Here is a 24,946-nt window from a genome sequence, read left to right on the forward strand (position 1 = left end):
AGCTCACTGTAATTTTCTTAGAGATGGACCTTTTTTTTCCACTCAATTTGTAAGTATCTCTATTGATAGGTCAAGTATTTACAGACATTTTAAATCTCGCTTGTACATCCCAAGTATTCTAATCTCCTTCTTTCCAATAATTTTATTATAAGGTCATTAGCTTAAATCACAATTAAGACATTCTTTACAGGTTGATGTTTCAATGAAAAAGTTTACCCTAGAGTAATTAAAACACTTAAAATATTAGTAATTACTTTCTGGGAGAATTTATGAAAAATCTTTCCTATGTTAACATTTTTCCATAATGGTAACTGAAATTTATAATTGTGCCTGAAATTATTCCATATAGAAAGATAAATACAAGAATGAGTACATTATCCAGCCAAGAGGAAGTGCAAGTTTATCAGCCAGTGAATCTGTAAGGAATTGACTGGTAGCCAAAAATGGAATATCACTTGAGAATGCCTTGGAACAAGAATCAGCATACTCCCAGAGGGTAGAATATATGGGAAGTAGCCTCTTTCAAAGCAAAATTCTCTTATACAATAAAGAATAGAAACATTTTTGTAAGGTTTTAAAAAGGTTCCTCAGATAGTTTATGCAAATGATACCAATCTCAGGGGAACTTCTTAAATTGGTATTCCTTCAGATGAATTCAGACTGATATATTGGCTCTTTGTCTGCTTTTTGACTTATGAATGTAGTCTGATAGATATATAGTGATGTAGCCAGTAATGTAGACAGATAGAATGGTTAGTAGCAAAGCAGTGTTCATACAGATATTCAGCTAGGAAAATAAGTATAATTATGATCATCCCACCAAAAAGCCATGGGGATCTTTATTCCTAAGATAAAGTAAATAAATTCAACACTAAAAGTCACAATGGCATATCCAAGGCTTTGACTCAGCTTAGAACATGTGATGAATAAATTGGTCTTGGCTAAGCTGAGATTTGCAAACATAAAACCTATTACTGAGTTTATGGTAGAGAGAATCATGGCCAAATCTTGTAGAACTTTCAATTATTTAGAAGCCCACCAGCCAATTGCCACAAAGTTAAGTTTGTTTAGTGAAGCAATGGAAAATATATACCAAGAGAACTGGGGAGTGTTTCATAAGAAAGGCATTTTGGGAAGAGTACTTCAAGAATTTGATGAACTAGAGTCAGTCACTGAATGGTCTTGGCAGGGTGGATCAGTTTGCATCCTAGGGAACTGCTTGAACACTAAGTGGAATGCATGATGCTGAAGTGTTGATTAGACCAGTTTTCCTGTAGTATTCTAGAAACATGGGACTCAATGTGCTACTTAAATGAGTTTGAATTTAAGCATTTGTCTTACATTTCAGGCTTTTTTTGTAAGTTGTAGTATATTTTGCAAGTTTTGATTGTTTCTGTATCAATTCTTATGTGTTTTATCCAACATTCTTATGCATTATGTAGTATAAGTTTCTTTCTTTTTCAGTATATGTCATGTCAAATATTGCTGGAAATGGAAATGTCACATTATTTTGAAAATGGCAAAAGAGAAAAATTAAATATATGAAAACTTTGCATTTATCTTTACTATCATGAAGTTCCCTGGTGACTGCTTTTAGGTGTATCCTCTTTCCTTACATCAAGGCATACTTGGATAAGTAGGATTCTTAATATTAACCAAAGGTAGATCATTTTTAAGTAAACATAACACTGAACATCCAGCATCCCTGATGCTAGAAAGGTTATTCCGTATTGCATGGTGTTAGTGATTTTGCATATTTTTGAAAACTGTCTTGCTGTGCATTCAACCTAAAAATTGTTCTATTCTTGCCTAGGTTCAATCCAGAATAATATATATTTTCTACTTGAAAAGAGCATAGAGAGAGAAGTCATTATCAGATGTGGATAGGAAATGATTTTCTAGAACACATTTTCAAGAAAAGTAAAATTTACTGCATGAAACTATTCAATGTTTAATAGTTGTATAATAATTGGAAAATATACATAAATCTGAAATTTTATATTTTAGGCAAAGGTAATAACAATTTTCTATTCTTGGAATATCCATTCTATTAAAACTTGAGTCATTTGGACAACAGATTACATTTGCTTACAGAATTTTGGTGGTTATTAAAAGTATATTCTGTGACTGTCATCAATTATAGCAGATGATTATTTCTTCTTGAAGTGATCCAAATGACAGTTCTGATAGAGAGCTAAGAGGAAGGGACTTGATGGATTTATATCTGTGCGCGTGTGTTTGTGTGTGTGCGTGGGTGTGTGTGTGTGTCGAGTATTTGCACATTACATAAGACTGAGAAGGAAGTTCCCTTGGCTAATACCATCTGATCATTTGTGAGGTAGATGCTTGTCACAAGTCCCTTTATTCTGTCTATAAATGACATGGAAATGCTAAGCAGGTAGTTATGATATGCACTTATAATAATAAATAAAAAACAAAACCAAACTTAACTAATGTCCCAATTCAATTTACAATATGCTTGATATAATTGAAATCCATGCATATCAAAAATTCAGATATGTATTTGTAACTCTGCATTTCTCTAAGAAATATACTAGGGAATAAGCTATAATTTATTCATTAGAACATAAGAGAAACAATTGAAAGTAGAGTCATTTATTGTTTTTAGGATTATGCTTTTATGTTTATTTCTTGAAAATTTTTTATTACCTATAACAGAAAATAAACACCGGACTTACAAATAGAAAATATTAGAATCAACAATAATGAACTTCCCAATAATTAAAAAGGCACTTTAAAATTAACACATGATGAACTTAAACATGTGTGTCACAAATTCATGTTTTATTAAACTTAGGTGCACCAAAGAAACACAAAAATTTGAATTGAAGTTGCACACACACCAAAAAAGAGAGAAAGCTCATAATGAGAACCTGTACTGGGAGAGATAAGCTCAAATATGGAGGGGAAAATAGTCTGGATTCCTTTGAAGACTTGTTTCTCTTCAGTTTCTTTTTTTTTTTTTTTAATTTTTTTTTTCAACGTTTATTTATTTTTGGGACAGAGAGAGACAGAGCATGAACGGGGGAGGGGCAGAGAGAGAGGGAGACACAGAATCGGAAACAGGCTCCAGGCTCTGAGCTCTGAGCCATCAGCCCAGAGCCCGACGCGGGGCTCGAACTCACGGACCGCGAGATCATGACCTGGCTGAAGTCGGACGCTTAACCGACTGGCCACCCAGGCGCCCCTCTCTTCAGTTTCTAATTGACATTCTGAGGTACATTTCACCAAACTGACTAATGTGCTATAGAACAGAAAGTAAAAGTGCCAAATAAATTTTTCCTGATTATGTCAAAATTAAAAATAGCATTTTAAAAAACTGCCCTGTGTGTCTGCCAGTTGCAAAATGTCCGCTTCAATACGGCACATTGGATAAAAAAAGAAAATAATGGCACAAAACAATGGCTTGACAAACGGGAAAAATAACTATTTGATATAAAAATGCTGTTGCTCATTTTTAAAATACATGGCATCATCCATCCAGTATTGTTACCTACAATCTAATTTTCAATGTCTCTATTAAATTTCTGAAGTTAACATGTGAAATGTATATTCTTAAAGGCAGGTATAATAATTATACTTAATACCTCCATCGTTGTTTAAAACATCATTCAAACTGTAATAAGGTTTGGTGATCATTTAGTTTGCATTCGTTAAATGATGTAGAGGCTGACAAAAGAGACTGATTTTAGCTTTGTGATTTTTATATATCCAAATTAGCGAAGTTAAATCAGTAACTGAGATGATTTATCATACCACAATGATTTCACAGACGTATTTTGTAGAAAATATATGCTATTATTAATGCACATTGTGTTTTTATTATATATGGCCAAGTTATAAATGGCATTTAATACGTTTGATTAAATGTAACGTTTAAGACGTTAATAAGTTTTTGGGTGCCAAACTTATCTACTGAATATTGATTTTACATATTTTCCAAAGTGTAAGTTTTGGGAGGTGTTTCAGAGATGTAAATTAGTTACTTAGAACAGCTTCTGAAAGAGAGAGAGAGAAAGAACATTACATTATGATTCCCAATTCTTTTCAATAATTTATATTTACACAGCAGAGCATGTAAACTTGTTTCAATGAATGGTTAATATAAATGAAGAGGGAGGTGAAAAGAAGAAGGGATGTTAAAAAGCACAGTATCAGATTGGTGCATATTTTATAAATATTCAGATATACATTCTAACTAACTTTTGGAAATAAAAAAAATATATTTACTCTCAAGTAGTGCCTCAAGGTTTACAGAAATGTTCACTGGAAAAGCGAGAGCCTCTCTATGTTAGCTAATTATGTACTTTTTGATTTTTCTTCAACTTTGCTACCAGACATCCTCTTTGAAATTACCTCTATAAAAATCTTCCTCTCTGTCTTATGTGACTCCAATACATAGACTGTCTATCTCATCACCAGATCATTTATTTATTTTCTCATTCAACAAACATGTATTTGGTGTCTCAAAAAGGCTTGACCTCATGCCAAGAAGTATAAAGGTGAATAAGGTAGATGCAGATATCAGTATCAAAAATTCACATATTCACCTGCTAGATACAAAGTCCACTAAGCTAAAGACCACTAGAATTACTTCTGTTTCTGAGAAAGAACATGACATTCATTTCACATTTATTATGTGATCGGTAGTAAGTGAGGAGATTTACAAATAAATTATCTCATTTAATCTCCAAAACATCCTGTTGTCTAGTTGTTGTTAGCCACAGTCTCAGCTGAGGAAACCAAAACTCAGAAACATAAAACAGTGTTCCCATTGTCCTCAGGTTGGCAAGTAGTGGACTCAATACAAATTCTGTTTCAAACCCATGTCAAACACAACTTCATTAGATCCAGAATCAATATAAGATGGTGGTCTGTTATTCTTTATTTGGCAGATAATTTCAGCCAAATTGTAACTTCTCTGAGATTTCCTTTTTAAAAATGATTCTCCCCTCACCTCCTAGCTATTGTGAGAAAAAATATAAATAAGTTATCTAAACTTTAGAGACCAAACAAATTAAATGTTCCATTTACCTGGAATAATCTCAGCTTATTATTCTATGGCTATAAACGTGTTCATCTCTTCTCAGTCATAAAGTTCCTGGAGGGGAGGCCAAACCTCAGCAAGCTCATGGGGAGAAGCATATGAATTAAAGCAGACCCCCCAAGGTTTCTCCAGATTTGAAGATTTATGAGAAGGATTACTCAGACTCAACTGAGTTTGCTTACACTTTATTTTATTACTGAGCCAACAAGCAAGCAGTGCAAAGGAGAAGATCAAAGATAGATGTGGTTGGAGTAAGTGAAACCTTACAGTGCTCTCCTTTACATCATTAAAATTTGTGATAGCAGCAGATACATAAAGTGAAGAATATGCCAGTTCAGAGGAGCCCAGGAGCCCAGTGACTTTTATCTTGCTTTAAATTGAAGTGGGTTGTTTTAACCCTCCATGTTTACTGTATTGCCATAAATAGAATTTCACTTTATATGTGCTCACCCGCTCTTGGTTTACTTTATGCTGCACCATTGAGCTTGCTCAAGACTTCAGTGCAGCTAGCAGGATGCAGGCTGTCCCAGTTCAGATAAGTGATATAGCTGCTGGTATGTAGCAGAGAGGAGCCAAGTAGATAAGGAGCGTGAGTGACTCCAGAGTGAAAGAGTAAGGAGGTTGCAGTGGCTTGCCTCAAGAACTGGCAGGTGCCTGAGCAGAGAGGCAGATGCTTGGGGTGTAGGGGCAGGAAGGAAGAGAGGCACACAGCAGACACTCCTCTATCTACAGGTAAGCCAAAGACAAATCGGAGTGTCCTGAACTCAACGGATGACCTTCCAAGGCACCCGGCAGAGCTAAGCCAGGGCACAAGAACTCAGTGATGGGAAAGATTCCCAGAAGCCAGACAGCTAAAATGATTCAATCAAGAATTTTCTAAGTTAATACAAAGATTAAGACCCGGAGTTGGAAAATGAGGTTAAAGCAGGACAGGGAAGAACAATGCCATGTGTGCACAATTGTCAAAATAAAATCCAGCCAAAGAACAGGGTGTTTTCTTGTTATGTATTCTTTTATTTCTCATTAACGCACATGGGTATTATGAGTGGGAAAGCATTAACTAACTTGTTAATGATTAATATATTAGTCTTTATAATCTAATACTCTTCATCTCAATGTGCGTTTTCATTTTTCATAGGTAGGCAGGCCCTAAGAAAGGCATTAATCATTTGTATTAAATGAGAACGTTTTTAGTCCAAAAGATGGAAATACATGCTCAGAAAGTTGCTATATATATTTTTTATAAAGTGGGAGTGGGAAGTCAGAGTTATTTCAGAAGGAACAGTGGTTGTATCTGTTGAAGGTATATTTTGTGTTCATATTTGCCTTAACATACTTTTGTATGTAATGAGGCTGCCATTAAATAAAGGTTCAATGCTACCTCCTCAGACAATTGTCTGCAGTTTGATGCAAACCCCACTCAGAGAAGTGAAGATATGTCATGGTCATATATCATGTCCCCGACTTGCTAGAATTCCACCGGAAGGAAATTAGAATGAATAGTTTGTATATTACAGTTGTATATAATATATTTGGAGAGCTAGAAAGATATGTTAATGGGGTAGATAATGCTTACATAAGTGATTACTTTTGCTAGGCACCTTTTGAGCATTTAGCACACAGAATTATAGACATGCACACATATATTCATACACATATATTTTTCAACATTTAATGTACATACAACTTTGTGGCATACATGCTTTTATTTTATTTTTTTTAAGTTTCTTTTATTTATTTTGAGAGAGAAATAGAGAGCAAGCAGAGGAGGGACAGAGAGAAAGGGAGACAGAATCCCAAGCAGCTCCGCACTGTCTGCACAGAGCCCGATGCTCGGCTCGAACCCACAAACCGTGAGATCATGACCTGAGCTGAGATCAAGAGTCAGACGCTTAACTGACTGAGCCACCCAGGTGTCCCTGTTATCTTTATTTTAAATATGAGATACTGAGGTGCAGGGAAATTATGTTCCCTGCCCAGAGGCAAACAGCTAATTAGTGGTAGAATTGTTACTTAATCATTGTCTGTGTGGCTCCATAAACTTGTTCTAAACCAACACCTTATGCTGCTTTTTCTTAGATATGGATAGATCTACAGACGCAGATAAAACTGAAAGTATAAAACATAAATGTCCATATGAGACAGAAATATTCCAGTACCACCACCCCCCCCCCCCCCACTTACTACATTATGTAGGACAGTCAAGAAAAGATGGCTCAGAGGGAGACACAAAAGGAAACTCAAAAAGAATATGTAAAAAAGGTGTGAGGGCTGAAGTGGGGGGGGGGGAATAGATATTTCAAAAAATAAATCGTTGAATTTATATGTGTGTGTATTCACATGCACACATATAACAGATTTTAATAAAATTTATGGTTTTAGGGAATTTACCAAAAAATATTAATTTCTTTCTGTTATACATTCCATTGAATAGATAATATCAAAGCTATGTATGTGTTTAATATCTTGGTCCTATGTCAAAACTTTTATAAGATATAAAAAGTGATATCCAATTTTTAATTACATTCAAGACAGAAGAACGTATGCTCTTAATAAAGGTATGTGTATTCAAACTGTGAAATCACTCGGAGTTTTGTGCTATTCCCAGAGGTTTATGGAACAGCAGTTGCCTACATTTTATGATTTTGTTTTTATTGGTTCAGGAGAATTTTCCCACCATTTTATAGAAGATCATTTAAAATGTATGATACTAACTTAAGGCTTTCCCATTTCTTTGGAGATTGGAAAATACATGTTCTTTTATACATATTTTACTGCATAATTACTATTTTTATATACACCAGGAGAACGAGCAAAACAAGTTTATTTTATTTACCACTGTATATTCACTAGCACTGATCCTGGCAATAAATATTGAATTAAGTAAGTTAATCAAGTATATTTGAAGGGGGAAAAAGTACAGGAATAAACAGTGTACCTAGATTTTCCTTGTGAAGGGAGTAGATGCCCTAATTATGAGAGCTATTAGTATCCATTTAGGCTGATTCTTACCCATACTTACTAACAATCATTTAGCATGACACAAAAAAGAAAGCAATTACACATTTGCTTACCAATTTATTTATACTCTAAATAGAAAAATAGAACATGAAATTTCAAAGTATTTGATAAATTAAGACTTCTATGTGGCATATCTTGTGAAGAATACAAAAAAGCCAGCTATAACTAATGGAATATACATTTTAAATTATGATCTACCTATAAGAGGAAATATTTTATAAAAGAACTAAAGTGAAAACTGAAGGAAGTTAAAGTAACATACTTTTGCATTTTTAATTTAAATGTAATGAAATATAAATATAATGATATTACCGGATATTTTAATTATTCCCATTAGAGGTTCTAATTTTCCAGTAGGTTTAAGATAATGATGATAAAGGAACAAAAGAAAACTTTAGAGTGGAAAATAAAGGCACATATATTCTACAGCTAAAAATAGCAGGTAAAATTCAAGTGGATTGTTAAAACATGCCAAAGTCCTCTTTTATGTTTTATTATTAATAACTCAACCCACTTAAATGAATACCTCTATATACATGATATATGAGCAGTTTGATCACATACTTTCTCCTGATGAGAGCTAAAGGTTACAAAGATAGCTTTTGCTTTAGAACTTCTAGAACTTTGCTTTTCGTGGGTTTTAGCTCTGCTTAACAAGCTTATTCCATCTCCACAGACTCCCAGCCATTGCCCCATTAGCCTCACATCTGGCAGGCTTTTCCCCTTTGTGCTGCCTTGGTTTCTTTGATTGCTTCATTTGGGCATAAAATCAGGCCAGTGCTACTGTCATTGCTCAGGAAACTCCTGTCTCATCCCACTACCGGGGCTGATGGGCTGATATCAGTGCAAAGGAGAGGCCACTGCCCTACTGGAACAGAAAGGTGAAAAATGTGTCTTTGCTCTTCCTTCATGTTTTAATGTAGAAAGTACTCCTCCCTCCCACCAAATCTATAATATATATAATGTGTTATATATGATAGATTAAAGGGAAGTCTTCTTTGGAGGAGGTTTTCACATAATTAATCTCAAAAGCATTTCAAAAAAACCCAAATTATTTAATCTTCACAGCCATGTCAAGCTTCCTCCATCCATATTCCTATGACATGAATATCTATACCATCCATTTAGGCAGCCAAGTTAGAAAATATCTTCCAAGTACCTTCCTTGGCTGCTTTCCAATAAAATTATTCCCTTTGTTAAAATGATATACTATTTATTATAATTAAAATTAAAATTAAATCTTAAGGGACTCTTAGGTGACTTTGTGGGTTGAGCTTCTGACTCTTGATGGGTTCAGGTGGTAATCTTGTGGTCAGGGATCAAGCCCCACATTGGGCTCTGTGCTGAGTGTGGAGCCTGCTTGTGATTCTCTCCCTCCCTCTCTCTGCCCCTTCTCTGCTCACACACTCTCTCTCAAAATAAATAAACATTAAAAAATAATTCTTGGGGCACCTGGGTGGCTCAGTCGGTTGAGCCTCCGACTTCGGCTCAGGTCATGATCTCGCGGTTTGTGAGTTCGAGCCCTGCATCAGGCTCTGTGCTGACAGCTCAGAGCCTGGAGCTTGCTTCAGATTCTGTGTCTCTCCATCTCTTGGCCCCTCCCCTGCTTGTGTCTGTGTCTCTCTGTCTCTCAATAATGAATAAACGTTAAAAAAATTAAAAAAAAAATTCTTACATTTTCTGCACTAGTCTGTATATTTTTTTATGAAAAGCCAGTGTAATTCCTCTAGAGACTAGTTCTCAAACTTCAGTGTTTTGGGCCCTGTATAATTACTGTCTCTGCTCTTACTGTTTTCACTGTAAAACGACTTTCTTTTTATTAATTTAAAACAGTTGCACAGGAATGAATGGGAAATAAGCCATTTGTAATAAGTGAAATTTAACCATAGCATAATGTCCTTACTCTTAGCTGCAGAATGCTCTGATTCTCCTTTTGAGGGGTAGTAAATGTCAGTGTTATGTTAAATACTTTTTCCTTACTGATATAACCAGAAATACTGAAAAAAATCTAAAAAGTGACCAAGTTTCGGTTTATGAAGTTAAATGTTTTGCAGTTTCTCTGCATTTGCAACAATTTAAATTCTTGCTCATCTTCAGAGAATGTTATCCCACTCTCTGTGCTTCATACAGACAAGACACCTGTTTTGTATTAAGGATTATATCCATAAAGCATTGAATTAGACTGCTAGTTTTATTGACTTAATTACAGTTTTGAAATGTCCTAGAGTAGAGCTTACATATACACACAGTCTGAAGGTAGGCATTAAGAGTCTAATATATTACCTTTTATTTATGAATGGATCCATATATTCTGTATCTTTCTGTTTTCATGTGCATGGCTTTAATTTTTAAGGCCATATCATGATCCATAACAGTTTCTGGAATTCATTCACATCATCTCTCATGGACAGCAGAAATGAGAAAGGAAAGACAGCCCCCCACCCCCAAGGCAACTTCCTTTCAGCATCTTTGGACTTCCAGACAAGGTGTTTGTTTATGTCTCATTGACTAGAAAGTATAGTCATATGGCCACTCCTACTTGAAAGGGTGAATGGAAAGTATCCTTTGGGCTAAGTGCAACCTCCAAATAATATCATTGTTAAGATACCAAGAAACAGAGGTCAATGGCTGCAACTAATGTTATCTAACCCTGTAATAACTCCTGGCAGGGCCTAACCATATTTTAAAAAATAAGTCCACTAATGTATAACAAAATAACACATTATGTCTAAAATGGAAATTTATCCTGTGAATCCAAGGTTGGTTTAAAATTAGAAAATCAATTTAATTGATCACATGTAAGCATTAACACATATATATGTTAATGTTATGTTAATATATAAAGTTGATATGTTAAACTTTCCCAGTCTTGTAAAGAACATGTAAAAGGTGCCATGCAAGCATCAGACTTAGTGGTGAATATTCGAAAGCGTGCATCCCCTTGAGATGCGGAATAAGACGATTATGTCCTCTATCATCAATTCAGTTCCAAGGTGTTTTGGACAATCGATTCAATACAGTTAAACAAGTAAATGTTATAAAGTTTGAAAAGAAATAAAGGAGAAAGTATCCATAGATACATTATTACAGTTAAGAACTTGAGCAAGATTAGTGGTATAAAATCAATATATACACTTCAGTATTATGCCAGCAAAGTTTTAGAAAGTGGAAATTTATTTTTAAAATACACTTTATTTTTATTTTTTATGTTTTTTCATAATCGAGTTTTTATTTGTTGTTCTGAGGATCAGTACAGACAATTCAATTTGTACATAATTCTTAACGTGCGTACCGAAAACCTACAAAAATCATGTAGTTGTGGTTCTTTTCTCAAAGTTATTCCAGTGACCTTCCAGCTTAAAATTTGGAGGCAAATTTCCCTTAACGGTATATCAAGTACCAGTATCTTCAAATGTTGATATGCTGTTACACTGTTAAGTCCCATTAATTCACAATTTAATGTCATATACACTACATACTCAAATTTTCAATCTCGCACAGCACATTAACAAAGTTACTAGGAAACTGGACTACCACGACCAAGATGTTACAGAATGCACAAAATTCTGACAGGGAGAGAGCCAAGATCAAGGAGTGGTTTTCTTTAGCAAACAATTCTACCAAAAACAACATGGGAATAGAAGTAATTTAAAATGTTCAAGACATATTAAATGCACAACTGACTCCAAATTGCCATTTAGTATGCTTGGTATTATAGGATATAAAAACTACCCCATCTATGGAATGTTAAGCTGACACCCAAGACGATCAAAGCCTCACATATTCAATATCCCACTATTTTCTGGTTGTACCAAAAAATAAACAACCAGCAAATGATTTCACCTCTTAAAAAAAAGCATTTACCCTTAAAAAAAGGGATGAGGTGGGATTCCCTCCTTCTTAAAAATGTTTCTAGAGCTACTAAAAAACTTGCATTTACAAAATAGCTGATAAAAATATTCCTCTGGATTGTGCAAGAAGGGAGACAGGGACCACTGGTAAGACATGGGATATGATACTAATGAGACCTGGCTTCTTTCTCTCCTGCTTCATCAGAGGCTGGACTCCCCTCGTTTTTTGTTTCTCCGTTTTCTGCAGGTAAGTCTTCTTTTGTTTCTTTGTTAGCCACTTCAGCCTGTTTTCCCTTTGCTCCCCTTTTCCCCTTTGTTTGCACTTTTTTGTCTGAAGATTTCTCCTTTCCCGCCGCCTTTTGTGGCTTCGCTTCCACTTTTGCAGAAGCAGGTTTAGCTGACAACCTCGCCGACCTCCTCTTGGGCTCCTCCTTCGCCGCCCTCTCGGCGGAGCTGACCTTCCTCTTGGGCATCTTGGCGGCGGGGCGGGCGCGTGCCGGGTGCCCTATGGGCCGCCGCGCGCCGAGAGCCTTCGAGAAGCTGGTCTGCCTCTACATTTTATTTTTGATTTTTTAATTCTAATTATTATTTCTTTTGAGAGAGACAGAGACAGCGTGTGAGCAGGGTAGGGGCAGAGAGGGAGGGAAAGACATCGAGTCTCAGGCAAGCCCTACATTTTTAATTACTCTCAGCAAGAGTTCTAAAGCTATGGCAAAGATTGGGCTATTTCATTGGTGTTCAAATCAAGAATCTTGTGATGAAAATGAAAATGGTTAGATAAAGCACTGAAAATAATACAAAAAATGATCTATCTCTGAGAAAATTGAGAATATGGAGTGAATGCTTCAGTTAATGGATGAAAGAAAAGCATATGACTCAGGAAGAAGGAGCCAAACGGAGAAGATTGGATTCTTGTTACTGATGGAGAGCTTAAGTGAGTAATCCTGGAATCTTGCTTAATGGTTCCTTGAATTGTAATGAATTTAGGTCTGCTCTCCATAAAGCCCTGGGTAATTTGTTCTCTTATTTGACTAATGCATGCTTTCTTACTTTACCTGCCCATACCCTACCTCACTCTTGAAGTAGCTGTGGAAGAGTATATGTTTAGCAATAGCACATATTTAAAAGAGTCTATGCCTTTAGTATGGTTGTTTGGGAAATAGAATTTATCCAAAAACAGAGAATTTGAACTTGATTATGGCATTACTATAAGGTGAAAAATACGATTTCTATACTCAACATGGGGTGGAAGTTGAATTTCTTACCACAGGCATTAGTGGAACAACTTAAAAATCCTATATATTCTCTTATTACGCAGGAGTGTGGTCACGGAGATAAAAAATGACAAATACAGGGGCGCCTGGGTGGCTCAGTCGGTTGAACATCCGACTTCGGCTCAGGTCACGATCTCAGGGTCCGTGAGTTCGAGCCCCGCATCGGGCTCTGGGCTGCTGGCTCGGAGCCTGGAGCCTGCTTCCAGTTCTGTGTCTCTCTCTCTCTCTGCCCCTCCCCTGTTCATGCTCTGTCTCTCTCTGTCTCAAAAATAAATAAAAAACGTTAAAAAAAATAAAAAAAAATGACAACTACAACTGTGCACCCTAGAAAGCAGGGCAAAATAATTTAAGATTGACCTCAAAGTGCTCTTCCTAGGAGTTCTTACCAGCTAAAAATGCAGCATGGTGGGTGTTAGCCCTCATCAGGTTGGCAATCATATTTATAACCTAGAGACTCACATACAAAAAAAAAACAAAAAGTAGCCTATCAGTAGAGTAACGCATAAGGTTCATAAGATTCACTAGTCTTATCACATACTCCACTGTGCAAGTGTGTGGTAAAGCTCCAGCCAGGGTCATCATATTAAGTGGCTACAATGCTGCCTGGCAGTATTTCTCAAATTTTGATCTTTACCAAAAGATGGCACTGCCAGTGTTCTGTTTGTACCACTGGTTTTACATAGGTTACGTTGGTAGTGATCATCTTCTCTAGACTGAAGACTGCTAAATGATAATATCTAGACTGGGCTGGGAATAAAACTAGAAGAGACGTGGAAAACTGGAATTTGTGAATTCTGAGGCTAATCAGAGAAAGATAAATTTGGCCATAGGATACACCTCTGGATGATTATTTTGAAATAGCACTGGATTACTCTCTGGATAGAGATTTAATTATTGGGTTGTTGTATTTGTGGTTGCTAGGTAATATTAATAGGGAATATTGGAAAATACATGTTTTGGATGAAAAATGTGTGCGTATTTACAACTAACAAGGTGTATAATGTATAATATTAAGAAAAACTGCCTCAGCTGTGGTTTATTGAAGAGATAATTTGTAATACATTGTCTAAGGTGTTGTTTGAATATGACTTAAGTAGTTGTTTGTTCATTTTGGGTTGTGTGTGTGTGTGTGTGTGTGTGTGTGTGTGTGTGTGTTTATCTTGTGACTCTCTTTCCAAAGGCCAGGGATGATTGGACTATGCATAGCTTCCTTATGCAAAGTAAGAGCTCACTTGTTGCCCAGCCTGTTAGGACGTGACATAGTGTGAAAACACACAAAAAAAGTTTTGAAAAACAAGGGCTCAAAATATCTGTAAACAAGGATAGAGTTAACGATCCTTGTGAATCAGTCTTCTTGTTTTTGGAACTTCAACTTACAGTATAATGAAACTCTTAACCTTGTAACAAGAATAGGAATGAAAAAGCAGAAAAAAGCAGATTTATGGAGAGTTTTTTAGCTAAGTTAAAAATGAAGTGCTTGAGGGGTGCCTGGGTGGCTCAGTTGGTTAAGCATAGGACTCTTGATTTTGGTTCAGCTCATGATCCCAAGATTGTGGGATCAAGCCCTGTGTTGGGCTCCGTGCTGAGTGTGAAACCTGCTTGAGATTCTCTCCTCTCTCTCTCTCTACCCCTCTCCAGCTCTCTCTCTCAATAAACAAACAAACAAACAAGCAAACAAACATTAAAAAAAATAAAGTACTTGACAGCCATTCTCAACACTGGCTGTGTTATTAGAATCCCCTAGAAAGATTTTAAAAAGTACCAATGCCAGGGCCCCTTTGCAGATCCCTTTGGACCTAGACGTAAGAATGTATTTTTTAAGATCTTCCTGACGTGACATGCAGCTCACATTGAGAATAAGTGCACTACACTCAAATTCCTATAGCAAAAATCCCTGGATCAGTAGACTTACATTTAGCTTGAGTTCAGAAGGCCTGCTGTATTGGAATAAGTTTCAGCTGTCTGTAACAGAAACCTCCCGAAATCTAAACGTCCAAAGCTAGTGAAGTGACTCCGTTGTTATCAGGGACTTGCTCTCCCTGTTGAGGTCCTCTTACGGAGGGAAAAGAGAACAGATACCCAGGAAGCAGCCAACATCACAAGAGACTAAGAAGTGCTATTTTCTGCTCTCTGATTCCTGAGAGCCCCTTCTGAAAGGCATTTGAAGAATCTTGTGTAAAACAAAGTTAAACACTTGCCTTTATTGCAGAAGTTTTCAGTCTTTAACATATAGAAAACCAACTGAATTTCCAAGAGAAATCGACCATTTGGTGATCTCCACATTTCCTTGAGAAGTTTTTAAGAATAAAATCTAGTATTCTCTCTCCCTCCCCCCCCACCCCACACACAGTAAAAATAAACAGAAAGTTCCTTTTGAGAAACACTCCAATACACATATTCATCATACAAATACAGGTTTCTCCCACTATCCAAAAGTAGAGCATTCCCATGAAACTTTTTATAAGCCTAAATGCTATAAAGCATGGAAGCAATTTCCATTAATGGACACATTTCGAGCATTCCCAGACCCCCAAAATAAACTCCTTCTTTGGCTTTTAGGACACATCTTGCTAATGGATGCGCAGAAAAAAATCGAGATAAAGCACAGATGCTCACAGAGCTCTGACTGCTAGTTGCTGAGATGCTGATTGTGGTTCCTGGGGAACTTGCTGGCTGGGGCCAGTCTCCCTGTTGGCAGAACGTGCTCCCTCCCTAAGGGCTAGCTGCAAAACAAATGCTGAACACTGTTTTTGCTTTTTGTATTTTTTCATAAAAGCAAAAATGCTCTTTGGATTTCTTTTGGTAGGTGAAAATAGGTGCCGACAGTAGGGCTTCAAAGTGAAGTAACGTAATGCGAACTTTCGAAAAGCGGGAATAATTGTATATGGTAGCTATCCCTGTTTCCTCATATCGGTCTACTACTACTTTCTAAGTAAAGGAGAGATTCTTGGACTTAGATATTTCAGGATATCAAAAATAAGTTTTAAAATATATAATTATGTTAGTTATTTTATATTTAGTTTTACTTTTATAGGAATCTATTATTCCTGCTCCATTTTCAAATAACCCCAGGGACAATGTGGCAGTTAGTCATGCATCATCCCATGCTTCGTTCATCCCTAATACTGCTATTAGAACAGAAGTTCCTGGTTAATAAATTAAATAGGAGAGATTATGATATCCTGTTATAAGGAATTAATTTTCATGTTATGCCTCAAAGGAGAGATAACTCTTCCCATAGAGAAGAATTTAAAATTTCTCTTCTTTTATAAGAGTCAGGTTCCTGGTGCTTATCCCAGTGAAAATGTTCTCTAATATTATCACAAAAGTACCGTACCAATATATGTTTAGGGAGCCTAAAGGCTTGGACGTTTGTACTCAAGTAAAGTCAGAAACTAACATTTCAGGAGCACCAGGGTGGCTCAGTCAGGTGAGCATCTGATTCTTGATTTCCATTCAGGTTGTGATACCAGGGCTGTGGGATTCTCTCTCAACTTCTCTCTCTCTCTCTCTCATAAAAAAAAAAAAAAAAAAAAAAAAAAAAAAAAAAAAAAAAAAAAAAAAAGATAATTAATCACTGACAGTGTTAAGCAGTGCTACTTACATGTATCACAGACTATTAAAGGGAACAAAACCTCTACTGAACTGAGGACTCAGTAGAGAAAAGATGGTATATTAAGCAAGAGTAAATCCTAAGTGTTCTTACCACACCAAAAAAGAAAAAAATAACTAATATGAAGTGATGGATATGTTAGTTAGCTCTGTTGTGGTGATGATTTCAAAATGTCTGTGTATACTAATTGAACATTTTATACGCCTTAAATATATGTAAGTTTGTCAGCTATACTTACTAGTTCTGGGGGGAAAAGAAAAAGAAGAAAAATTCGAGGAAAGTTAATTTGCCAAACTTGTTCACTAATATAGGTGTAAATCCTATGGAAATGTTAATAATGTAACATCTACAATCAGACTGGGTTCAGTGAGCTTGCCTCCAGGGGCTCCCACGCTGCACCTAAAAGGGTCTGGAGACCCATCACTGGCCATTTCAGGTTCACAGCTGACACCAAAGTCTGTGGGCCTATCACTTGAGGCACAAGTGTGCACGACTCTTCCAGGATCGGAGGACCACAGAAGCTGGACAGGCCTGGGCACAGGCCTGCCTTGGTGATTTTGGACTTCACAGGGGTGTCACGGGTTCCCACCTGGATCCCTGAGTACCCATAAAGACACTTTGTCTGTGGATTGCTGCCGAATCATTGTTGCTGAGGGGAGGATATGAGTAGGAGAGCTCTTAACTTCTGTCTTGCTGACATCATTCCTCTTTGTCTTTTAATATCTCTGCCAGATTTTGTTATCAAGGTAACGCTGACAGGTGATTAGTTAGAAAATTCTCTGTGGACCACATTTATTTCTGTATGTCTGATGAGTGAGGCTCTGATGAACTTTTATTTCAGACAACCTTTACAAGTTCTTCGTACAGTGAACAGCTTTGGCAAATAGACATATTGTCTGCCTTTGGGAGGTTACTGTCTGGTAGGAACAGGTAATATCTCCCTCTAAAGCAAGGATTAGGTAGGCTTCAAAAAGATCTGAGTTCCCTAAGCCTGATGTCCTTGACCTGAAAATAACTTACTGTGTGTACTAGAGTCAACTGGCTCTCTTTATATTACACTAGGATGGTGGCTTATGAGTTTAAAATATATATAAAATTAAAATACTGGAAAACAGGATAAAATTTACACAGCATATAAATGGAGTTATACTGTTCTACATGCCTTACATTTTAGAGGGAGTTTTAAAATCACGAACTTTTCTTAAGTAAAAGCATATGTAATGTTCTTACATAAAAGTGTGACTTTTGTAATTCATGTAGCCACAAAAAGCATATCAAGTTAGTATACAATTAACAAGCTAATTGAAAGGAAAATGGAATAGTGAAATATTAGTTAAAAAATGTTGAGGGAGAGAAACACATTATTTATTTTTTTTATTTTTTTACATTTATTTATTTTTGAGAGAGGGAGAGAGACAGAGCATGAGCGGGGGAGGGACAGAGAAAGAGGGAGACACAGAATGGGAAGCAGGCTCCAGGCTCTGAGCGCTCAGCTCAGAGCTTGACACAGGGCTTGAACTCACAGACTGTGAGATCATGACCTGAGCCAAAGTCAGACGCTTAACCGATGGAGCCACCCAGGCTCCCCAAGAAACACATTATTAAACATGTAGTAAAATAGTAGACTTAGCTAAAACATAATGTATTAAATGTATATGTACTAATATATCCATTTATTTATTAAAAAAATTAATGTTTATTTATTTTTGAGAGAGAGAGAGACAGAACGCGAATAGGTAAGGGGTAGAGAGATAGGGAGACAGAATCCAAAGCTGGCTCCAGGCTCTGAGCGGTCAGCACAGAGCCTGAGGCAGGGCTTGAACCCAGGAACTGCGAAATCATGAACTGAGCCGAAGTCAACACTTAACCGACTGAACCACCCAGGTGCCCCAATATTGAGGCTAATATATTCATTTAAAAATCTCTTAAGTTCACCTGATGGCTCAGTGGGTTGAGTGCCTGACTTTGACTCAGGTCATGATCTTGCGGTTCCTGAATTTGAGCCCTGGATCTGGCTCACTGCTGTCAGCACAGAGCCTGCTTGGATTCTCTGTCCCCTTCTCTCTCTGCTCCTCCCCTGCACTCTCTCTCTCTCTCTCTCTTTCTCTCTCTCTCTCTCTCAAAAATTAAAAAAAATACAACTTAAAGAAAATGTGTTTAAAATCTGTTAACCTCGATCAAGATGGACAAACATTTTCTGTAAAGAACCTGGTATAAATGTTTGGATTTTGTTGGCCATATAGTTTCTATTACAACTACTCAACTTTGCTGTTGAAGCATGAAAGTAGCCATAGACCATATGTAACTGAATGAACAGGGTTGTGTTACAGAAAATTGAATTTACAAAATAAGGGGCGAGGAAGTAGTCTGTTGACCCCAGGTCTACAACTTAAAACACTATTTAGTAATATATTCTTAATTGGTAATAAGAAATACTTTAAAAATATGCATAAGAAAGCTTGAAAGTAGTAGGATAAAAATGGCAAGTATGAGGTGTGCGCATATTGTTTAGCTATACTAATGGCAAGTAAAACACACCTATAAAATGTATTACCAGAAACAAAGAAATCACTCCCAAATATATTAATGTCAAATAACAGAAAAACTAAAATGCTAAATTTCTATAAACCTAAACATATAATTGGAAAGTACATTAATCAAAACAACAGGACAAAAACAACAGGAGAAACAAATTTAGAAATTGGGAGATTGATCATAATTCTCTCAGTAACTGACAGGAAAAGAAAGGGCAACGTTGATTAAAAACATGAAAATTGAAATACATGAAAATTATAAAAACATTAAAATAAAAATTGTCTTAATTAATTGACATTCACAGAACATTGTATACAATTGTTGCCGTGAATTTTGTCTTAAATTTTAACTCATTAAGATGCTATTATTATTTATAAATACCAATTTATATTTATATTTGTTCACATATTTCCTCTTCCATTGCTTTTCATTTTTTCCTAGATATTTGTGCCTCCTTATGCCTCAAGAATGCCCTTTGTTACATCCGTCAGCACAATTCTTTTGGTGACAGTCTTTCTATTTGGTTTATCAGCAAATTTTTTGTTACCTACCTTCATTTTATAATTCTAAGCCAGTAGTTGTTTTGTTTTGGTACTTTAAAGATATAATTCCTCTTGTTTTGTGGCCCTTAGTCTTTCTCTTGAGAAGCCAGTTGTAAATCTTATCTCTCTTTCCTTTAAAGAAATATGTTCCCCTTCCCCTGTCTGTTCTTTATCTTTGGTTTTCAGTGATGACTTGACTACCTGTTATTTTTTGTTTGTTTGTTGTTTTTTGTTTATTTTTGTATTCGTCACAGATTCATTTCATTGAACTTCTTAAAATTACGGCTTTATGTCTTTTTGCAAATACTTTTTTTTTTTTTTAATTTTAGAGAGAGAGAAAGAGAAAGCATGGGGAGGGGTAGAGAGAAAGGGAGAGAGAATCCCAAGCAGGCTGCATGCTCAACATAGAGCCTGCTGCAGGGCTTGACCTCATGACCCTGGAATCATGACCTGACTCAAAATCAAGAGTCAGATGGTCAACCGAGCCACCCAGGAGACCCCGTTTTGAAAATACTGTTTCTGTTATTTTTGGAATCAATCATAATATGTTAGATCTTTTCACTATGTTCCATAAATATTTTATGTTATTTTTGTTTCATTTTCAAATTAGCTTTCTCTGTATGTTTTAATCTGGATATTTTCTGCTGTGCTATTTTACAGTTGATTTTTTCCTTCTTCAACTATATCTCATCAACTGTTAAATCTATCCATTGAGTCCTAACTTTTAGTTGTCATTTTGGGTTCTTAAATATCCATTTGAGAACATCACTTATACTCCAACTATTTCATTATATTCTCCAGCTTGTTATTAATTTGTTGAATTAATTAATCACAGATATTGGCCCTGCTTGAAAATAAGTTTGAGTTTTTGTAAGACCTGTTTTTTTTTATAGTTTCCTCTTATGCCTGTGGTAGTTAAAAGTGAAAACCCAAGTTATTTATCAATAATCCTCTTTTTTGCTGACCTTGGAACTACCCATCCCTTGTGAATGGCTAAAGCTCTGTTCAGCCTCAAGGGAGAGAGTAAGCCTAAATATTTTGCTTCCCTTTTTCTTTAAATTCCAGGTATTAGAATTCCTTGATACCTTACTAGAATTTGGACACTTTCATGTGGATTTTAGTTCCCAACTGTGTCTATTTTTTCTAGGTGTTCTTAGTGGGAGTGCATTCACATTAAGCTAATCCATGATCACTAAAAGCAAAAGTACTCTTTGCCTACATTTTTGGTATTGACCTTTACTGGGATGGGAAAAACTAGAAGGGCAATAGTTTGGTGTTTACAAACAATTTGACCTTAAACAAGATAGAGTTGAGATGCAAATGGGATACATGAATAAAATTTTCTGATGGCAGTTGGATATACAGATTTATCATTTGGATGATTTTAGTTATAATTTTGATAATTAAATCCAGTGAGATGTAAGTTCTTATAGGAATAGAGCTTTAGATACCAAAAATAAAAGAGGGTTTAGGGGCACCTGGATGGCTCAGTCAGTTGGGCATCCGACTTCGGCTCAGGTCATGATCTTGCAGTCCGTGGGTTCGAGCCCCATGTCGGGCTCTGTGCTGGCAGCTCAGAGCCTGGAGCCTGTTTCGGATTCTGTGTCTCCCTCTCTCTCTGACCTTCCCCCATTCATGCTCTGTCTCTCCCTGTCTCAAAAATAAATAAATATTTAAAAAAAAAAGAGGGTTTAGATAAAAGTTCTATGGAATTGCAAAATTCAGATTATAATGGAGAGGAAGGATGCTGTTAAGGAAAATCTTAAGCAAGCAAAGAGGAAGGAATGAAGTCAAGATAATATGTTGATCTGAAAACTAACAAAAGAAAAATATTTCAAGAAGGAAACAATAATCAATTGTGACAAATTAAGCTGTACATTTCATTAAGATGAATCCAAAAATGTATCAAGTGGACGTAGAATTTGTAATGAAGTTTTTCTATTAGAATCATGGGTAAAACAAACAAACAGAAAAAAACAGCGGAAATGGGATAAAAATGAATGGAATACTATAATTTCCAGGAATTTTATGAACTAGAAAGGCTTTTAAAAACCTCCTACTCTAAAACAGCAAGTAATATTGTGCACAGTATAACAAGTAACATTTTACATGTAAAAATAAGTTTGCAGAATAATAAGAAAAAATCCCTAGAGGCTAGAAACAAAAAAAAGACCTGTAAATAAGGCTATGAGTTGAAACAAAAATTTCTGCTGCCCATCTCTGCAAGAAAAGACTTACATTTGAAACACTGCATAATAATATTATAAAATATAATAGACATATTAGACAAATCTTGAAAATAAATAATAAAATCACACAAAAATGTGTTAGGTGGTGTTAAAATATAAATTAGAGTAAAATATTTTAAAATGCATATATTTAAATGGAAATGATCAGAAATAATGGGCTGGACTCAGACATAGGATATAAGAAAAGGATAAACAACAAATCTAAAGGGAGTAGGAACTGGAAAATATAAAGTTCAAAAACAATATATGGAAAATAAATTAAAAGACTCAATATAGTTTAAGGTTGATTATTTCAGAAGATAAATACAAAATTCTTTCTGAAATTGGCAAAAAAATGCACAAGAAATGTAGAAAAAGATCTTTTAAAAATTAAAAAAAAGAAAAGAACTATTAACCAATGGATTTGGAATGTTGATGGTTAAATAAATTTGGCAAATTGAATGATTTTATCAAAAGCTAGTAGTTACTAGAATTTATTGAAAGAAATAGAAAGGCTGAATAAATATATAATGATTAGTAAAGTGGATTCATGGGGGTCTGGGTGGCTCAGTCAGTTGAGGGACCAACTTCAGTTCAGGTTATGATCTCAGGGTTTGTAAATTCGAGCCCTGCATAGGGCTCTCTGCTGTCTGTGCAGAGACTGCTTCAGATCTTCTGTTCCTCTCTCTCTCTCTGCTTGTGCTTCCTCTCTCAACAATAAATAAAACATTTAAAAAGAGTGGATTCAGTAGCTAAATTATCTACAAAAGTAAAGTGAGCACACAAAATAAGTAACAACAATAAAACATGAATCAGATAGTAACTTTATAGTATGTTTTCACAAACATTCTAAGGACATATTTTTCTAAACCTGTGCAAATTCTTTAAGATGATAGACACAATTTTATTAAGATTGTATAACCTTGGTTACAAAAAGCAGTGTTAGAAGTTTATAAATTTGTAGATTACAGCTGTTATTAGTTATTAGCAGATACATCAATATCAAAAGAAAACAAAAGCCACCTAAATCCACCAAAGTATAAGAAACCTAGCATATGATGTTCAAATTGGGTTGTTTCAAGGAGTAAAAGACTGTTTGAGACTTAAAAATCTATTGATGCAATTTATCACATTAACAGAATAAGGGTGAAAAGGATGACAAATGATTCTTCTCAATAGATGTAGAAAAGGACTTCAGTAAAATTTAAAAAGTCATACAAAGTTTAAAATATTGGATCAAACAAGGACATCCCTAATTTTGAAAAGAGGTATTGATCAAAAGTCAGTAGGATCTCTATACATAATGATCACATAAAAGATTTGAGTTTGAAAACATAAATAATTTAAGGTGCCTAGATAATCACTTCTTTTTCAGTATTGTCCTCCAAACCCTCCAAGTACAGCAAGAAAGAAGAGCATAAAGATTCATAAGGGTGAAGCAAGAAAAATGTTATTTTCATATTATCAGTCTTTTCATATAAACATAAGAGAATATATAGGCACATATTTTTGGATTAGCAGTGTTATTAAATATATAATCATCAAGATAAATTTCAACTTATATACCAGCACCAAACAATTATAGAAACATACTTAAATAAACTATAATGTCAGCAGAAACAAATTTGATGAGGATTAAATCTATCAGAATATAGTCTAATAGGCATACTTGTGAAGAATGGAGACTACAAGACAGTCGAATAGATCTATCAAAACTTGAAAATTACAAAATTAGCATTTCAGATCATGAATGATCATTAAATAAATAGTTTGGTACAACTGAATGTATTTTAACCACATATCTGACATATTAAAAATTAGTCCAGAATTAAATCTTAAATGTAAAAGTAAAATCTTTAATATTAAAAAAATATATTCATCTAAATATCTTTATAAAGGAAGGACTTGTTCAACAGCACATTTGGTGAAAGCAGCAAAAGATATGATTGACACATTTTGTTACATTTATATTAAAAGGATAAAAGGGATGTGAAGGATGTGAAAATACAAGTTTACACACAAATGTAAAGACATGAAGATACCATGTTTAAAATAGGCAAACATCTTCAAAATAAAACCCGATTGTTAAAAAAGTTCTTTTTTACATAATCTGCATAATCAGAAGATAAATATAGAAACTAGTTATAAATCTTTAGACTATACAAAAAAAAAAAAAAAAAAAACTGTGTTCCAAATGCTAAATACCAAAATTACTTGCCTGTGTGTGTTGTGTGCATGTATCAATTTTTAGCAAAACTGAAAAACTATTCTTGCACATACTGATGAATATGGAATACCTTCTTGGAGTACCTGTCTAAACAAAACCTCAAGAGTAATTTCTTAACAGCATTTTAAGAAGAATGAAAAAGTCTGAGGATGTCAAAAGTTTTAGTGGAGATCTAAAAACTGTTACCTATTGTATAAATTAGTCTAATGAATGAAAAATTAATTACTTTTTCACTAAGCTTATAAAACTAGCACAACCCAATTTACGGCAAAGTACATAATACAGAAAATACAAACATACAAATGTTCATTCACACTTCCCCCCATGACGGTAGCAAATTAAGTACAGTGAATTCAGTAACTTAATACATTAAACATATAAAAACCTGAGATTGCCAAATGCAATTTTAATGTATGAATTCAATATTGTATTCAACACCCTTATGTCAAAATATAAAAATAATGATATGATAAAGAAAATAAACGTCATACAATCATGCCTTCTGAGTAAAAATACCTTTAAAACTAGAAATAAAATTATCCTTTTTAAATATTAAAAGAAATGGTATCTACTTTAAAATATCTTAC

At 35.1% G+C, this 24,946-nt stretch overlaps 1 long non-coding RNA gene and 1 pseudogene across 1 annotated transcript in view; one reads left to right on the top strand and one right to left on the bottom strand.

Annotated features, from left to right (window-relative positions):
* LOC147572495 (uncharacterized) overlaps positions 1–24,946 on the top strand; it is a 631,584-nt gene that overhangs the window by 200,973 nt on the left and 405,665 nt on the right. The gene's annotated exons all lie outside the window — the stretch shown is intronic.
* Positions 12,005–12,478, bottom strand: LOC112864826 (non-histone chromosomal protein HMG-14 pseudogene; annotated as a pseudogene).

Source organism: Puma concolor, chromosome E4 (genome assembly GCF_028749965.1).
Source record: "Puma concolor isolate L17-30 chromosome E4, mPumCon1.1.hap2, whole genome shotgun sequence".
In the NCBI taxonomy this organism is placed as follows: Eukaryota; Metazoa; Chordata; class Mammalia; order Carnivora; family Felidae; genus Puma; species Puma concolor.